General features: G+C 47.6%; 1 protein-coding gene across 8 annotated transcripts in view; it reads right to left on the bottom strand.

Annotated features, from left to right (window-relative positions):
* Window positions 1-16,953, bottom strand: part of LOC132392867 (receptor tyrosine-protein kinase erbB-4-like) — a 942,732-nt gene that overhangs the window by 635,430 nt on the left and 290,349 nt on the right. The window contains exon 1 of one of the 8 annotated variants that reach the window (XM_059967370.1): window positions 8,114-8,163. The exons of the other annotated variants lie outside the window; for them this stretch is intronic. The gene's annotated coding sequence lies outside the window, so the exon portion shown is untranslated. Of the gene's footprint in view, window positions 1-8,113; window positions 8,164-16,953 lie in introns of those variants that run through there. 8 annotated transcript variants of the gene reach the window in all.

Raw genomic sequence — 16,953 nt, 5'->3', positions numbered from 1 at the left:
CAAACGAACCTTGTGTCTGCTTCGACGGGGTTACTCGCACTGTGGGTGCTCTGGCGCCATCAGACACTGTACCAGTGCAGCTGCTTTTAGGTGCTATGTGTGGGGTAGCAGTGCCACAGATGCAAATGTCCACAGGGCTTGGTTCGCAGAGAAGCTGTAAACTGTAAAATTTTACCTCAGGCAGGATGTGACCTTAGAGAGATTTCTACCTTCCTTCAAACGCAGACAATTTTGTCAAAACACTGCTAGACCACCATCTGCCATGTGAACTTCTAGCACCCTTGGTTAACGGGTCTGATTATTTCTGGAAACCTAAAAATATGTTGGAAAGGAACTATCCTCTGGGAGGGTCTTCATTTTGTTATCACTACTCTATCTAGGCCATCCCGGCCTCTCCACCTCAACTGCCCAGTCCACACAAAGAGCCAGTGCTCCCATCTCAATATTTCTACGTATTAAAGCACAAAAGCTGATGACAAGTATAATGATGCTAGTTCCCAGATTAATTCCTACTGCAATCAGCTCGATACTTCACAGCTTTTGTGTTACCTTGTTTCTGTTCTTTCCATTTAACTATTGTCATTAATCTATCAACCAGATAGCTTAACAACAGTTTATCATCCTATCAGGAATATTCTTTTTGTCTCTACCACTTAAAATTAACTGCTTTTCATTCTTTCCCAGTTCAGTGAGGGATGTTCAACCTGAAATGTTAACTCTTTTAATAAAAACACAAAATTTGGCAGAACTCAGCAGGCCAGACAGCATCTATAGGAGGAAGTAGTTTCTACACAATGTTGATCATGCTTTTCTGGAGAAAATGCCCAGCTTTTAGTGTAGCAAGCCGATCCAATTTGTTTCCACTACACCTTAAACAGGCTGCTTACTTGGGTAAGTCAACTTGGCAGGCCACCACAGGGTTTACTGTGAATCACATGACCTGCTGCTCCTTGTCCATAGAGGCTAATTTTCAGCTCCTGGAGACCCAGTGCAGCAGTGGCATGTACTATTGGGTCAACTCAAAATAATGAGCAGAAAGCCACTTCAAAAGGACCTATGTGAAGTGATGTTAACAGTAAAAGCCTGCAGAAGGCCCAGACAGAAGATAAGGTTTGGCCCCTTATGCTTGCATTGGGCATTTGAAGAACGCAGGAAGCTGCAGACAGAACGGATCATTCCTGTAGATTGAGGACAGCTACTCCCCAAAGTAATCGCCCATTAGACACAGGTTAATAAAATTAAACTTGCTGTCATCCGTCCTGCTTACAGCTAGTGATGTGATGCTGTTGGTCAGTATAGACTTGCTCACACCCAGTATCCGGGATAGGACATAGAACAGCACACACAGGCCATAGAACAGCACACACAGGCCATAGAACAGCACACACAGGCCATACAGCTCACAATTTTGTGCCAACCTTTTAACCTACTCCACGATCAATCTAACTCTTCTCTCCTACATAGCCCCCTGTTGTTTTCATCCAAGTGCTAACCTAAGTGTCTCTTAAATGTCCCTAATGTACCTGCCTCAGCCTCTTCCCCTTGCAGCTCGTTCCATATACCGACCAGCCTCTTACCCCAAAGGTCTCCTCCATTAAATATTTCTCCTCTCACCTTAAACATATGCCCTCTTGTTCAGGCTACTTACTTGAGTAAGTCAACTTGGCAGGCCACCACTGGGTTTATTGTGCCTTCTACCACTACCACAGACAGAGAGTTCCACACACCCACCACTCTCTATACAAAAAACATACTTCTGACATACCCCCTTTACTTCCCTCCTTCAAGTTCTACCCGCTCACATTAGCCATTTCTGCCCTGGGAAAAAGATGCTGGCTATTCACTCAATCTATGCCTCTTGTGATTATAAACACCTCTATCAAGTCGCCTCTCACTCTCCTTCAGTCGAAAGAGAAAAGCTCTGGCTCGCTCAACTTTCCAAAGTTAGAATCAAAACACTGCAGATGACAGAAATCTGAAATGAAAACAGAAAATTCCAGTTCTCAGCAAGCCAGGTACTCTCTATGGAGAAAGAGAGAGAAATCGAGAGATAAAGGGAGAGGGGAAGGGGGGAGAAAAAATGTTTGTAAAAGATTAGAAACCAAGTTCAGCTGAGAATTACATTTGATCACAGAGAGAGAAGAAACAAAAGAAATTGCTGCATTCGTCAGAACATTGGTAAATTGGCTTATTATCACAAGTGCTGGGGTACAGTAAAATCCTTTGTTTTGCGTGCCATCGAGGTGGTTCAAGGGGAAAGCATTAAGAGGATGCAGAATAGAGTGCTACATCACAGAGAAGGTACAACACAAGCAGACAGCAAAGTGCAAAGGTTATGTGGGGTCAAGAGTCCATCCTATCAACAAAGGAGGGGATCAGAATAACAGCAGGGTGAGAAGCTATTGCTGAGGCTGCTAGTGCATTCTTTCGAGCTTTTGTAAATTCTGTCTGATGGAGGGGGAGAAAGAGAGAATTGCTGTGGTGGGTGGGGTCTTCAAATATGCTGCCGTTTTATCAAGGCATTGTAAAGTGTGGTCAGAGTGCGCAGAGGGGAGCTCGGTTTTCCTGCCGTGCTGAGCATATAACAGCCTCAGGCACTGGATGAGCTCTCCCCTGTACCCATGTCCTTGTTCACTTCCCTGCTGATCTATAAATAGTGAGCAGACAACCCACATTTACAACCTATGATGCTACCTGCCCTTTGCTGGCGTGCCGCCTCGCCATCACAGACTCATGTGGTGAAGCGATGCAGCTTTTCCATTATGGCCACTAGCCCAGCGACTGGCATCAATAGTCCTCACCGGGCACAGCAGAGAGCCTGCCTGCCTGCCAGGGGCCAGCTCTCAGCACAGAACTCGCGTCAGCACCTCTCCCGGACCTGCATCCCGATTCCCAAAAGCTCCAAAGCAATTAAGAAAAGAACTGGGTCATCGACGAGAAGCTGCTGAGCCCACAGCCCGGGACTGAGGCCTTTAAATTGCTCCATACGTCCAAACTCAGCGTCTAGGCCCAGGAAGAGTGCTGGTTCTGATTCCTACAATAGGGCCTGCTGGCTTTGACTGACAGCCACATTTGTCAACGAGGGCAACCAAGGCTGCTGGAGTAACAGACAACTGTTGAGTGATGGACACATCAAAAGTTACACCCCATTCAGCCACGAGGCAAAAATAGCTCTTTCACTCAATGCGCCAGGCAGCCACTGCCCTGCCCCTCGAGGATTTGAAGATTTACACATGGCTCGCCCCCGTGCTGGTCATGTATGACTAGTCCACAGTGTGGACGTGACGTTGACTTGCTAACAAAGCCTGCCCCCTAAACACCACTGGCTACTGCTCCTTCTGCCAAGCACCGCTGTAAACAGACACCATCTACGGAGAGGTTGAGCTTTATTTCCTATGGCTGCTGGCACCTTCTCCACAGAGTGACAGCCACTTGACTCTCCTCCTCAGGGAGGTAATTGCAATGTCATCAAAAAAAAGTATTTCAAGTAAAAGCTGCTTTTTTATTCATTTAAATTATATTTAAGATGCTGATTTGCAATTTATTGGACTTTTACACAAATCAGGATGGAGGTGGCTCAAAGTCCACAGATAAGGTAGGTTTCTGTGACAATGCACGTTGATTAATGCATTCTCCTGTCAGGACTGGAAGGTTACACTCATGCACAATGTCTGATTCTGTTGCTTTAATAGATCCACCTAAGCCCACTTGGTGTACAACCATTCTAAAAGGATAGTGACATAACGGAGTTCTTACGTTATAAAGGGGTGCAGTAGGACAGGCGTAGGGAAAGCCTATTCAGCACATCCCTATTGACAGCAACCAATTTTCACAGAACACCACAGAAAGCATCCTAACAGTTGTCATTTCAGCCCAAGATCCTTCTTCCAGACTGCCTGTTTATTCCTCTTCATAGATGCTGGCTGATCTGCTGAGTTCCTCCAGCATTTTGTGTGTGATGCTCTGGATTTCCAGCATCTGCAGACTTCCTCGTGTTTATGGACATAATCAAAGTCCCCTTCCAACACACTTATTAACCTCCTTTCATCAGGCAGAAGATACAAGAGCTTGACAACATAAAACAGCTTCTCTCCGACTGTTATATGACTCTTGAATGGATCTCTTATGTAAGAAAGATGAACACATGGTCTCTCAGTCTATCTCGTGGGTGCCCTTTGTACTTTGTCTACCTGGACTGCACTTTCTTGTTAATTCTAATGCTGCATTCCGTTTTTATTTGCTCCTTGTACCAGCCGGAGGTACTTATGTATGGAATGACCTGACTCCAGAGTATTCAAACCAAAGCTTCTTATCTTGGTACATGTGCCAATAACTAGTTACCATTAAAACACCTGCCACTTATAAATCCATTAAAGGGCCAGCCTTGATGGTACGTGCTTCCACATAATTCAATATGCAAGGCCTACATCCTTTGGAGAAATGAATCCTGAAGGGATCAGAATCTGAGAGTTGCCTGTACTGTAAACCACTGTACTAACCACTATGCTACCATAGCACCCATCTAATACACCTCTATCAAGTCCCCTCTCATCCTCCTTTGCTCTAAAGAGGAAAGCCCTAACTCCAGCATCCTATCCTCATAAGGCATGTTCTTTAATCCAAGAACACAATCAAAGACCACTTCACTTCTGTCCTATTGGACAGAAGATACCAACAGCTACTATTTGGCCATAGGACAGTTTCTATCCTGCTGTTATAAAACTCTCAAAGCAGATCTCTTGTATGATAAGGTGGGTTCCTGAACTCAGAATCTACCTCGTTGTGACCTTTGCACCTTATTGTCTACCTGCTCTGCAATTTCCTTGCAATCACAACACTCTAATCTGCATTCTGATTATCGTTTGTACTACCTTGACATGTTGGTATGGTGAACTGATCTGTTCAGATGGCATACAAAACAAAGAATGTGACTGTACCTCAGCAAACACGACGATCACAGACCAATTACCTGTAATCCATGTTAAAAATGGACCAGACTTTCCACAGTTGAAGGTGTTGGTTTAAAGTGAGGGGACATGGCGACAATACTTGTTTTCCACATATATAGTGCACGTGAAATAGTAAAATGGCCCAAGGTAGAATTTACTGAGTTGGGCCACATATTCAGCTTGTCTCCTTTGGAGTTGTTGCTTGCTTACAGGTGGATTCTGGCAGAGATTGAATGTAGCTGGTGCTTCCAGACGAACAGCACACATCTCCCTCCCTGGTGAAGGTTATTACACGAGGTACTTCACAGGAGGTCCATCTTCTGAAAGGTGCATTAGACAGGCTAAGTTTTAAAGAATGATTTTAAAGGAGGAGGCAGCACCACAGAGGCTCAGACGGGAATTCCAGATGGCCGCTCAAGGTATGAGTAAGAGTGCTGGTACAAGAATATCCAAAGGAGTCCAAATTTAAAGCTCTTGGAGATTTAACAGAGGATATAAAGATTGTGGGGCTTCATGATTGTAACACTATTGAGCATCAGATTTAGATTTATTAATCACATGTACATTGAAATAGGCAGTGAATTGTGTTGTTTGTGTTAGCAACCAACACATCCAAGGATGTGCTGGAGCCAGTCGGCAAATGTCACCACACATTGCAGTGACAATGTTCAGTAGAACAACACAACAAAACAGAACATACCGAGTGACAAAGAAACAACAGCAAAACAAAACCCAGTTCCTTCCTCCCACTTATGCACACACGCACGTACACAGTCCTCTAACCCCAGGGCAGATTCCCTACTTCGTTGGCAATTGATTTATTACTGTCGCGTGTACTGATCTACAGTGAAAAGCCTTTCTTGGCATGCCATCCAGACTGATCATTCTACATAGTGACGTCATACAAAGAGAAAAAAAAAGTAGAATATAAGAACAAGAACTATATCAGCAAAAAGCAACAGAGAATGGAGTGTTACAGTGCAGCTAGGCAATTAGGCACAAGGGTTGGGTGAGGTAGACTAAGAGATCAAGAGTTCATCTTTATCAAAAAGCTTCATTTCATTTTCAAAGTATTATGCAGAGTTCAACTCTAAGATTGGTCTTCTCCAGATAGCCACAAAACGCAGAAACCCATCGAACTTGTTGGAAGGAAAACATCATCCCCCCCCCCACAAAGAGAAAAAAGAAACAACATTTCATAATCCCTGACCCCCCCCCCTCCACCACTCCATCTCTTGCACAGGAAACTAACAGATCACTCAAACCCCTGGCCTGCCAATCCACACCGAACAAAACTGGCCGAGAATACAAGAAAATGCATAGAACTGAAAGAGGCCAAAATGATCTACAGTCTAATCCATAAATCTCAGAATTTTGATAACATTTCTGAGAGCATAGGGGCCCAGCGGCCCTTCCAAGGGCAGCAACATGAACCAGCGGCCCCTCCCAGGGCAGCAGCCCAAACCAGTGGCCTCTCCAAGGGCAGCAACTCGAACCACCTTAAGGGGTCCATTCAAGAGTCTTGTAATAGCAGGGCTGAAGCTGCCCTCCAGCCTGCTGGTTCATTTTCTGAAGCTTTAAAAGATTGTGCCAGACAAAAGAGGAGAATAGAGCAAATGACTGAGGTGGGAAGGGTCTTCGATTACGTTGAGTACTTTCCTCGAGCAGCAGGATGTGCAGGCAGAGTCAAAGGAGAGGAGGCTGCTTTGCACGATGGACTGGGCCGCATTCACGACTCTACAATTTCTTGCAGACAGTTAAAAATGCATCCAAAGCACTTACTACTAGATGCATTTTAGGCTGTCCTAAGATTATGAAACACACAAGTTTGTGGGGAACAATGATATTACAGAGGGATTTGCAAATGTATCGTAGATGTGTGTTGAAGAGGTGAATGCAGCGAGGCCATGGATTTATCAACTGGGGTTGTATTTAGACCGTAAGAATAATTTTCCCCTTTAGATGAGAGGATTTTACTTGGTTGAGCAAAGCAGCTCGAGTCTCCTGATATTTCACAAGCATGGGATCCAGCAGGTAAAACGAAGAACTAAATAACCAGTGAGATAGCAAAAAGGATAAAATTATGTAATGCAGCAGACACGGTGCAGTAGTGTTTCTAATCAGAGCTGACACTTCAAATGGAATCTAAATGCATCACAAAACAGGTATCTTTACGCTCACTAAATCACGCAGCAGAAGGCAGACTGTGAAGCCACTACAACACACACTCACACCCTTGAGTCAACTCTCCACTCGTATAGGATGGTGCTGAAGGTCAGCAAGTCTAATTGGGGAATAACGACACTGCTTGGCGTCACGTTCTGACACAGAGAGCATTTTTGCATAATAGGGAATAAGCGAGTCAGAATAATGGCACTGGGATTTCCTGAGAGGGGTTACCTGGGGCAAGTGTACTCAGCAATGGAAACCAGGCTGGGTAGGCGACCTCCAATTAATAACAGCTGCTTCGGGCAGGAGAATTTCCTCGCTGTGATAATCTGTGGTGTGGAGGGGTTGGTCAATCCAAACATTAGTTGTCAAGGGGAACTGTTATATCAGCCTTTGAAGATTTATTGACTGACTATGGATCTGACGGAATTTCTTGGACGCTTGTGGTGCAACAATGGGCACAGTGACTGGGAAAGGAGAGGACTGCTTCACCTAAAACATGTTTTTCCAAAAATGCAGAGTAACTCAGCACATCCAGCTGTACAGGAAGGCTGGCAAACCTCCTCTTCCGTGCGGTTTCCCTCGGAATGAGCTCGCCCCCGGTCACCGCTTCTCATTCAGCAATGGGATGGCAGAGTTCCTTAGCCTCACAGCCCCGGTGATCCCAGTTCGATCCTGACCGCCCCCCCCAGCGCTGTTGGAGTGGAATTCAGGTGCTCTCCCCCCACGAGTGAGTGGGCTTCTTCCTACTGGCCAAAGATCCATGGGTTGCTAAGTTAACCGTCCACTGTAAATTGCAGCCCATGCGTAAGTGAGTGGGATCCGGGTGAAAGTGACAGGAATGTGGGGAGAATCAAATGGGATTAGTGTATAATGAATGGGAATGGGTTAACACAGTCTTGGTGGGCTGAAGGACCTCTTCTGCTGTATAGTGCATGGTGAAGTTAGTGAAGGGTTCAGAATTAAGAACATGCTAAGAATATACTTAAACTCACAGATGAATTGCCAGTTTCCTCTTTTGCTGTCTCTCCGATTATCCCTTTGTAGGTTGGGCTGTGGGCTAAGCCAATCCAGCTTAACTGTATGAAGCACCAACCTTTGCCCACTCTTCAGTGCCAGACCGCGCAAACTTGTTTTGCTTTCTTTTTTTTCTCTGTTGCCTTGAAGGATGTTTAAGCAAGAGAAAGGGGAGGAGTGCATCAGACTGGAGAGAGAATACACACACACACACTGATTCTGGCAAATGGAAGAATGAAGTAAGTGACAGAATGGGGCTACTATCAGGGGTCATTCGTGCTTCCAAGTGGCTCCTGGTTGGTGTTCAGTTTACAAGTGGACACCTCCGGTTGGAACTTTGCTTAGTCCATAAGATCATGAGACACAGGAGCAGAATTAGTCCATTCAGCCCATCGAGTCTGCTCAGCCATTCCAGCATGGCTGATTTATTATCCCTCTCAACCCCATTCTCGGGGGGAGAGAGGGGGGAGAGAGGGGGGAGAGAGGGATAACAACATGCAAGAGTGTGAGCAGTGGCATGTGTGACAGTGAGGGGGCAGCTCTGTGTATGTGTGAGAGAGAGCAGTGTGTAAAATGGAAAGAAGGGCAAGCAGAGACAGACAGAGGGAGCAATATGTAGAGAGAGATGGGAGCATGGGAGCAGTGTGTGAGAGATGAAAAGGGTAGCAGTGAGTGACAGAGAGAGACAGGGTGTGTTAAAGAGAGGGCAGAAGTGTGCGTGTGTGTGTGTGTGTGTGTGTGTGTGTGTGTGTGTGTGTGTGTGTGTGTGTGTGTGTGTGTGTGTGTGTGTGTGTGTGTGTGTGTGTGTGTGTGTGAAAGACAACAGATGAGTTAGGAAAATATTGTAAGTAATTATGCTATTGTTAATCCAGACCTCCATACTGTCAGGTCTTTTAAACCATGCCTATTAGAAATTTAAAAAATGTTAATTATTTTTTTAATCCTATGGTTTTTTGACCAACTTATTCACAAACAGTACCCAGGAGTTTAAATTTACTCTTCCGCTCCAAGAAATGCAAGGGATACTCCTGGTGGGTTAGAAACCTACTGCATCCTCTGTGCTGGGAGATGAGCTTTGGTGGCCCCCAGCCTTACCTACATCACTGTCCTCATCGCAGGAGCAGGGCCTTCCTTGTAAGAGTATGCAGTGAGACAGACATCAAAAAGCAGCTGAACAGCCTCTATAATCTACCCAAACCATGGTGGCTTTCTCATTGAAGGAACTTTCCAGGGGACAAGCATTGCCAGGGGACAGAAGGAGGTGTGACACTCTTCCATACAAGTTACAATCCACACAGAGCATCTGAGGGAAGGATACCGCAGAAACGCTCAAATCTGCTCGTGATAACTGACAGACACAGTGTTAAGTAATTTAAGTAGCTTGCGCTCTGAACAATCAGTAATATATTAATCAGAGCTATGTGGCTACATGGTTATTCTTTGCAGGACTATTGTCTTTGCGTGTACATCTTTTATGAAATAAAGAATTTAATTTAGTTAACAAAGGGACTTGGTGCACTGTGCCGGGCTTTTGAGAGAGCGCACTAGGAATTCTACACACCCATCCAATAACAAAGCATTCCATCAAGCCAGAAGCTCCAATCCCAGTGGTTTTCTTCAATAAATCTCAAGTAAAATATGCTTCGAATCTAAAACCAGCCACTCAATTTCACGTTTGTAGATGAGAGCAAAAAGCCAGGATTTGCAAAGCATTTCATTAAATTTCTCAGAAGTATGCTGATGTACTTCACACACAACCAATTACTCTTCTGAAAGCATAGTCACGGTTTTGAATGCGGGGACAAATCGTCACACATGCTTTGAAAGAGTGGCAAATTTAATTTGTAATCTTCAACATTAGGGCATTTTATGGGTGGGTGGCTCAACAATACCATGGCATAATATTGTTGCATTTTCATTAATGCAAAGTAATACTGTGCGGTCCACTTCCCAACTGTGCCGGAGATCAGAGTGTGCTGTGCATGATGGCGAGGGGTAAGAGCAGGGGCTGGCAAAATTCATGCATGAATTCCAGGCTCACTTAGGGAAAGCCAGCCCATTGGTTTGGCTTCCCATGGGTTTACCCCAACAATCCCGCACCCGACTTTCTTTCTCACACCGCCATGCAGTGCAGAGCTTGGCAGTCATTGAGTCATACACTAATGGAATAGGTCCCCTGGCCCAATTGCTCCATGCTAACCAAGATTCCCAACTAAGCATCAGCATTCTTCTAAACCTTTCCTATCCATGCACCTGTCTTACATGTTGTTAATGCTTCTGCCTCCAGCAGCTCATTGCATCTGTCACCAATGAAAAGATCTTTATTAATGTTGTGGGGTCAAGTACAATTACTCTACATGAACATTTATGCTTGGCCCAGCTTTTTGTCTGTGGTGAAGCCACCTGATTCAACTCCTTCACGACCAGGAATCATTCACAACCTCTCTGTCGTGTGGAAGGTTGAACCTCCTCTGAGAATAGGTTACAGGGAGCTGTGGGTGGCCAAACAAACTCCTTGGCATGAGAAAATATGTGAGAACTTCGCTGAGCAGGGTGTGGGTACCATCCTTCCCCACGGCTTCAATGCTTCATGTACAACTTGACATCTGGCATCGCCTGTTCTACATCTAGTGTAATATGCATCCAATGAAATACTCCGGGGATATCCCACTCTGGAATTGTAGGAAATGGACACAGCTCAGTCCATCATGAAAACCAGCCTGTCCTCCATGGACTCTGTCTATATTTCTCACTGCCTTGGGAAAGCAGCCAGTATACTCAAAGACCTTTCCCTTCCTGGACATTCTCTCCCCTCCCTACTCCCAACAGGTAAAAGATACAAAAGCCTGAAACCTTTTGCCACTTGACCAAGGACAACTTCAATCCCACTGATATGCAGCTCTTAAAGGGACCTCCAGACTTTATAATCTACCTGCCCTTGACCCTTCACTTTATTGTCTACCTTCACTGCACTTTCCCTGTAACACTATAATCTTCATTGTCTTTGTTTTCTCTTCTACCACCTTGGTGTACTGACATGATGAAATAATCTGTCTTGGTGGAATGTAAAAATAAGTTTTTCCACCATACATCAGTACACATGACAATGATCAACCAATACCATTACCAAAACCAAATGGAAAAGCATTTATCCTATCACAGCAGGATTTACTGGGAGGGCAGAGGAAAAGGTTCAAGGCTTTTTCCAAGGCTTCACTGTTAACTCAGTCAACTCTACCGCAGACACTAGCCTCTGCACTATCAACAACATCTTCAAAAGATGATGCCTCAAATGGGTAACATCCATCATTAAGGACCCCATCACCCAGGACACACCTTCTCATTGCTACCATCAGAGAAGAGATGCAGGAGCTTGAAGACAACCAGTCAACATTTTAGAAACAGCTTCTTCCCCTCCACCATCAGATTTCTGAATGGGGGATGAACCCATGAACACAAGCATGGCAGTGGACAAACCCAAGTGCAGATCACAGGCATGGAGGCAGAGGCAGGAGGCATTATTAACATAGCAAGCATGGAGTCAGTATCCAGGATCAATGCTGGACTTAGAACTGGCAATCCTAGGAACCATGAAACAAGGTTACTCACACCAGAGTTGATCAATGAACTGACAACTCATTGTAGTGGTCACAGGGCTTTTATCCTGCATTTGCTGATGGAAAGCAGGTGTTTGTAGTTAGTGAAACCTGGGAATGATTGGAAACTAAACAAGAGGATTGAGGCCCAATTCCTGAGGTAAATAGCCAGGTGGGCGATTGTCAGAAGGGACCATGACACCATCTTACTATATTTGCTCCCTTTTTGCAAGATTTGTTTGATTTTTTAAATATATATTTCTCATTATAATTTATAGTATATTTTGTGTATTGCACTGTACTGGTGCTGCAAAACTACGACATTTGTCAATGATAATAAACCTGGTTCTGAAATGGACGAACGTCCCCACCAATTCACAGAGTGCTCAAGGAGGAGTAGGATCTGGGGAGGTGCTGAGGTCTATAAACAGAATCCAAGGACAAGCAATGGATTGAAGGTCTAATGCCCCAAACAACCAACCTATCTGCTCTGTCGGGAAACTCTCATGGGAGACACTATTGGTCCTATGTAGGCCGTATCAGGACCTACAGAACTGAAAGGGGAATAAACTGGGATGGGTAGGTACAAATTAAACAGACCTTGCCAGTGACGCTAAAAAGTGCAATTTTCAACTGGATAGAAACAATCACTGTGCATTTAATAATCTGTTGTTGTAGTTTCGTCATTTGTTGCAATCTGGATTGTTCTGGGAAGCATTGTGAACAAGTAATGTTGGCACCAGAATGTGTGGTGATACTTGTGGGCTGTGCCCATCACATCGACGACACATTTCACTGTACGTTTTGATGTACATGTGATAAACAAACCTGAATCCTGAAACTTAGTTTTTACTGAAGTCATTTGAGATGCAGTAAGGAGGAGTTACACAGGGCTGTGTCACCCTTGACTAGCAGTGGAAATCAGATAATCATCTCATCATAACAGAGCTACGTAGGTTCAGTTTCTGCAAAATGTGCCTGCCACTTGTCTGTCAACACAGCTTCAGTCGTGCCCTGTTGTTTGTGAAATGTTTTGTGTTATATTGACCAAGGAGTTATATAAATGCAAGTTTCACTCACTGCATAGTAATGTAAGCTTTCAGATTTGCTACTGAACATTTTCATTCTGGGTCATAAGAAAGTAAGAGGGAGTTGCATTGAGCAGGAAGGAAACCCCTGCGGTTGTCCAGGATTAAAAGTTTCACAGTACCCTAAACCCCATGAAGAACTGGAGAGATGCAAATCATCTTCAGCTCGAAGAGATTACCAGAGAAGGAGAGAGGCAACTCCCGCTATCCAAAATACAAACATCAGAGTAATACTCAGGGATGCTAAGGTTTGTATCAATGGTAGGTAGCAATGCTGCTTCCCAGCTTGTGAAGACCACTCCCCATCGGCTTGGTGCACCAGTAACAAGGCATCATGACGAGAGTGAAACAGGACTGTAAGTTAATTTGCTGATGACCTCATAGTCCAAATGCTGGAGACAATTGAGGGGCAAGATGGAGCCAGTGCCAAATGGTGATGTTTTGCAGACAGATCACAAAAGTACTAGATACTCCAGTAGATACACTTCTCCTGAACTGAGGTTGCTGCAGTCTGCAGCCTGTAATTTCCCTTTAGAGGATGTACTTCTGACTGACAACACAATCCGCCACTTTTGCAGCCGCCTGGAGGATCCAGCGAACCAACCCCTCAAGAGTGCGAGTGTAGCTGGGGTGGCCATTGCAGGGGGTGGACGCTGCGTCAAGGCTCAATAGCAGGAGATGAATCTGAAGTCTGCACAAACCCGGTGCTCCACGCTCATTAAAGCTTCGAGCAAGATTAAAATTGTTGAGAACAAGAGCGGAAGATGAATCAGTGCTCAGCGCCCTCTGCCTGCATTTGACCGGTGTCCGTCTCTTCTCACTACCACCATCGGGCGGGAGGTGCATGAGTCTTGGGACCCATGCCACCAGGTTGCCCTGCAGTCATTGGGCTCCCAGACCAGCTTCAACTCGCCTCAGCTGCAGACTCAGTTTCGGGAACTCTGCTGTCAACGTCCCTGGTGCTTTGGTTTCCTTTTTATTACTATTTACATAATTTGTCCTCTTTTGCAAATTGGATGTGTGGCGGTTCTGCTGCGTGTGTTTTTAGTGAAATCTAATCTTGTTTTGTGAGTACCTGTGAGAAGATGAATCTCCATGCTGTATATGGTATACGTACTTCAACAATAAACTTGCTTGGAACTTTGAACATGCCCATGTCAGTGAAGATGCTGATGCAATTACTACTGACAATTAACTTCTTTTAACAGTTACAAGTCACTTCTCAGTAGTATTGTAGCGGTGTGCTACACGCAGCGCTAAAATTACGACACGGAGTCGGTAACTGCAGTCGAAGGAAAAACTTTATTTGAAAACTTCAGCCTCACTTTTAAGCCTCTGTCAACCGGCCCCCCATGGCGAAGAGGCTCCAAAGCTCTGTGCTCGCAAACCCCCGTAGGCTATCTAATTGTGAGTCGGTTCGGATACGCTAGGAAATGAGGCGCTACATAACCCCCCCCCAGAACCGGCGATACACCCCCCAACGTCCACAGCCTGGGCCAGAACCTGCTTGGGAGGTCGGCCTCTGCGCCGAGGCGCCGGAAACTCGGCCGGTTGCGCCAGGTCCACATGGGCCGGCTTGAGGCGGTCCACCGTGAAAACCTCCTCCTTCCCCCCAACGTCCAGCACGAACGTGGACCCGTTGTTCCGGAGCACCGTAAACGGCCCCTCGTATGGCCGCTGCAGCGGTGGCCGATGCCCGCCCCTTCGTACAAACACAAACTTACAGTTCCGTAGGTCTTTGGGTACGCAGGTCGGGTGCCGCCCATGCTGTGAAGTGGGTATGGGGGCCAGGTTACCGAGCTTCTCGCGAAGTCTGCCCAGGACTGCAGCGGGTTCTTCCTCTTGCCCCCTCGGGGCTGGTAGGAACTCCCCGGGGACGGCCAGGGGCGCGCCGTATACCAACTCGGCCGACGAGGCGTGCAGGTCGTCCTTGGGTGCTGTGCGGATGCCGAGAAGGACCCAGGGAAGCTCGTCCGCCCAGTTGGCTCCTCGCAGGCGGGCCATGAGGGCCGACTTCAGGTGACGGTGGAAACGCTCCACTAGCCCGTTCGACTGTGGGTGGTAGGCAGTGGTGTGGTGCAGCTGAGTCCCCAGAAGGCTGGCCATAGCTGACCACAGGCTGGAGGTGAACTGGGCGCCTCTGTCGGAGGTAATGTGGGCTGGTACACCAAAGCGGGATATCCAGGTGGCGATCAGGGCTCGGGCGCAAGATTCGGAGGTGGTGTCGGTGAGCGGGACCGCCTCTGGCCATCTTGTGAACCGGTCCACGATAGTCAGGAGGTAACGCGCTCCGCGCGACACTGGCAGGGGGCCCACGATATCCACATGAATGTGGTCGCAACGCCGGTGGGCGGGATGGAACTGCTGCGGTGGGGCTTTGGTGTGCCGTTGAACCTTGGCCGTCTGGCAGTGCATGCACGTTCTGGCCCATTCACTGACCTGTTTGCGGAGTCCGTGCCAAACGAACCTGCTGGAAACCATCCGGACAGTTGTCCGGATGGAGGGATGCGCCAAGTTATGAATGGAGTCGAAAACACGTCGCCGCCAGGCTGCGGGGACGACCAGACGGGGCTGGCCGGTGGCGACGTCACAGAGTAGGGTCCTCTCACCTGGGCCCACGGGGAGGTCCTGGAGCTGCAAACCAGAGACTGCAGTCCTGTAACTCAGAATCTCCTCATCTACCTGCTGTGCCTCTGCCAGTGCCTCAAAGTCTACCCCTTGGGAAAGGGCATGAACGGTAGGGCGAGAGAGCGCATCCGCCACGACATTGTCCTTACCCGAGACGTGCCGGACATCCGTTGTGTATTCAGAGATGTAGGACAGGTGGCGTTGCTGGCGGGATGACCAGGGGTCGGATGCTTTCGTAAACGCAAAGGTAAGCGGTTTGTGGTCCGTGAACGCGGTGAAGGGCCGACCTTCTAGGAAGTACCTGAAATGCCGGATTGCCAGGTAGAGCGCCAACAGTTCCCGGTCAAAAGCACTGTACTTGAGCTCGGGTGGCCGCAGGTGTTTGCTGAAAAACGCCAGGGGTTGCCAGCGACCTGCGATGAGCTGCTCCAGCACCCCACCGACTGCCGTGTTTGATGCGTCCACTGTGAGGGCGGTAGGGGTGTCCATTCTGGGATGTACTAGCATTGCGGCGTCAGCCAAAGCTTCCTTCGTTTGAACGAAAGCGGCGGCGGACTCCTCGTCCCAGGTAATGTCCTTGCTCGGACCCGACATCAGGGCGAACAGGGGGCGCATGATCCGGGCAGCTGAAGGGAGGAAGCGGCGGTAGAAATTGACCATACCTACGAATTCCTGAAGGCCTTTGATCGTGGTGGGTCGGGGGAAGTGGCGGACCGCATCTACCTTAGCGGGCAGAGGGGTTGCCCCGTCTTTAGTAATCCTGTGGCCCAGGAAGTCAATGGTATCAAGTCCGAACTGGCATTTGGCAGGGTTGATTGTAAGACCGTACTCACTCAGTCAGGCGCAGAGTTGACGGAGGTGGGACAGATGCTCCTGACGACTGCCGCTGGCTATGAGGATGTCATCCAAATAGATGAACGCGAAGTCCAGGTCCCGTCCCACCGCGTCCATTAACCGCTGGAACGTCTGTGCGGCATTCTTCAGGCCGAACGGCATGCGGAGGAACTCGAAGAGGCCAAACGGGGTCATGAGAGCCGTTTTGGGGACGTCGTCAGGATGCATCGGGATTTGATGGTACCCTCGGACAAGGTCGACCTTGGAGAAGATCCGGGCGCCGTGCAGGTTTGCCGCAAAGTCCTGAATGTGCGGCACAGGGTAGCGGTCCGGTGTGGTAGCCTCGTTCAGCCTGCGGTAGTCGCCGCACGGTCTCCAGCCCCCCGTCGCTTTGGGCACCATGTGCAGGGGGGAAGCCCAGGGGCTGTCGGACCGCCGGATGATCCCCAATTCCTCCATTCTCTGGAACTCCTCCTTCGCCAGTCGGAGCTTGTCCGGGGGAAGCCGCCGAGCACGGGCATGGAGGGGTGGTCCCTGTGTCGGGATGTGGTGCTGTACGCCGTGCCTGGGCATGGCTGCTGTGAACTGCGGTGCCAGAACCGATGGGAACTCCGCCAGGACCCTGGTGAAGTCGTTGTCGGACAGCGTGATGGAGCCGAGGTGAGGGGCTGG

The sequence above is a fragment of the Hypanus sabinus genome, chromosome 4, assembly GCF_030144855.1.
Source record: "Hypanus sabinus isolate sHypSab1 chromosome 4, sHypSab1.hap1, whole genome shotgun sequence".
Taxonomy (NCBI): Eukaryota; Metazoa; Chordata; class Chondrichthyes; order Myliobatiformes; family Dasyatidae; genus Hypanus; species Hypanus sabinus.
Note: the sequence above shows the minus strand (reverse complement) of the source record. Positions and strands in the feature narration are given on the sequence as shown.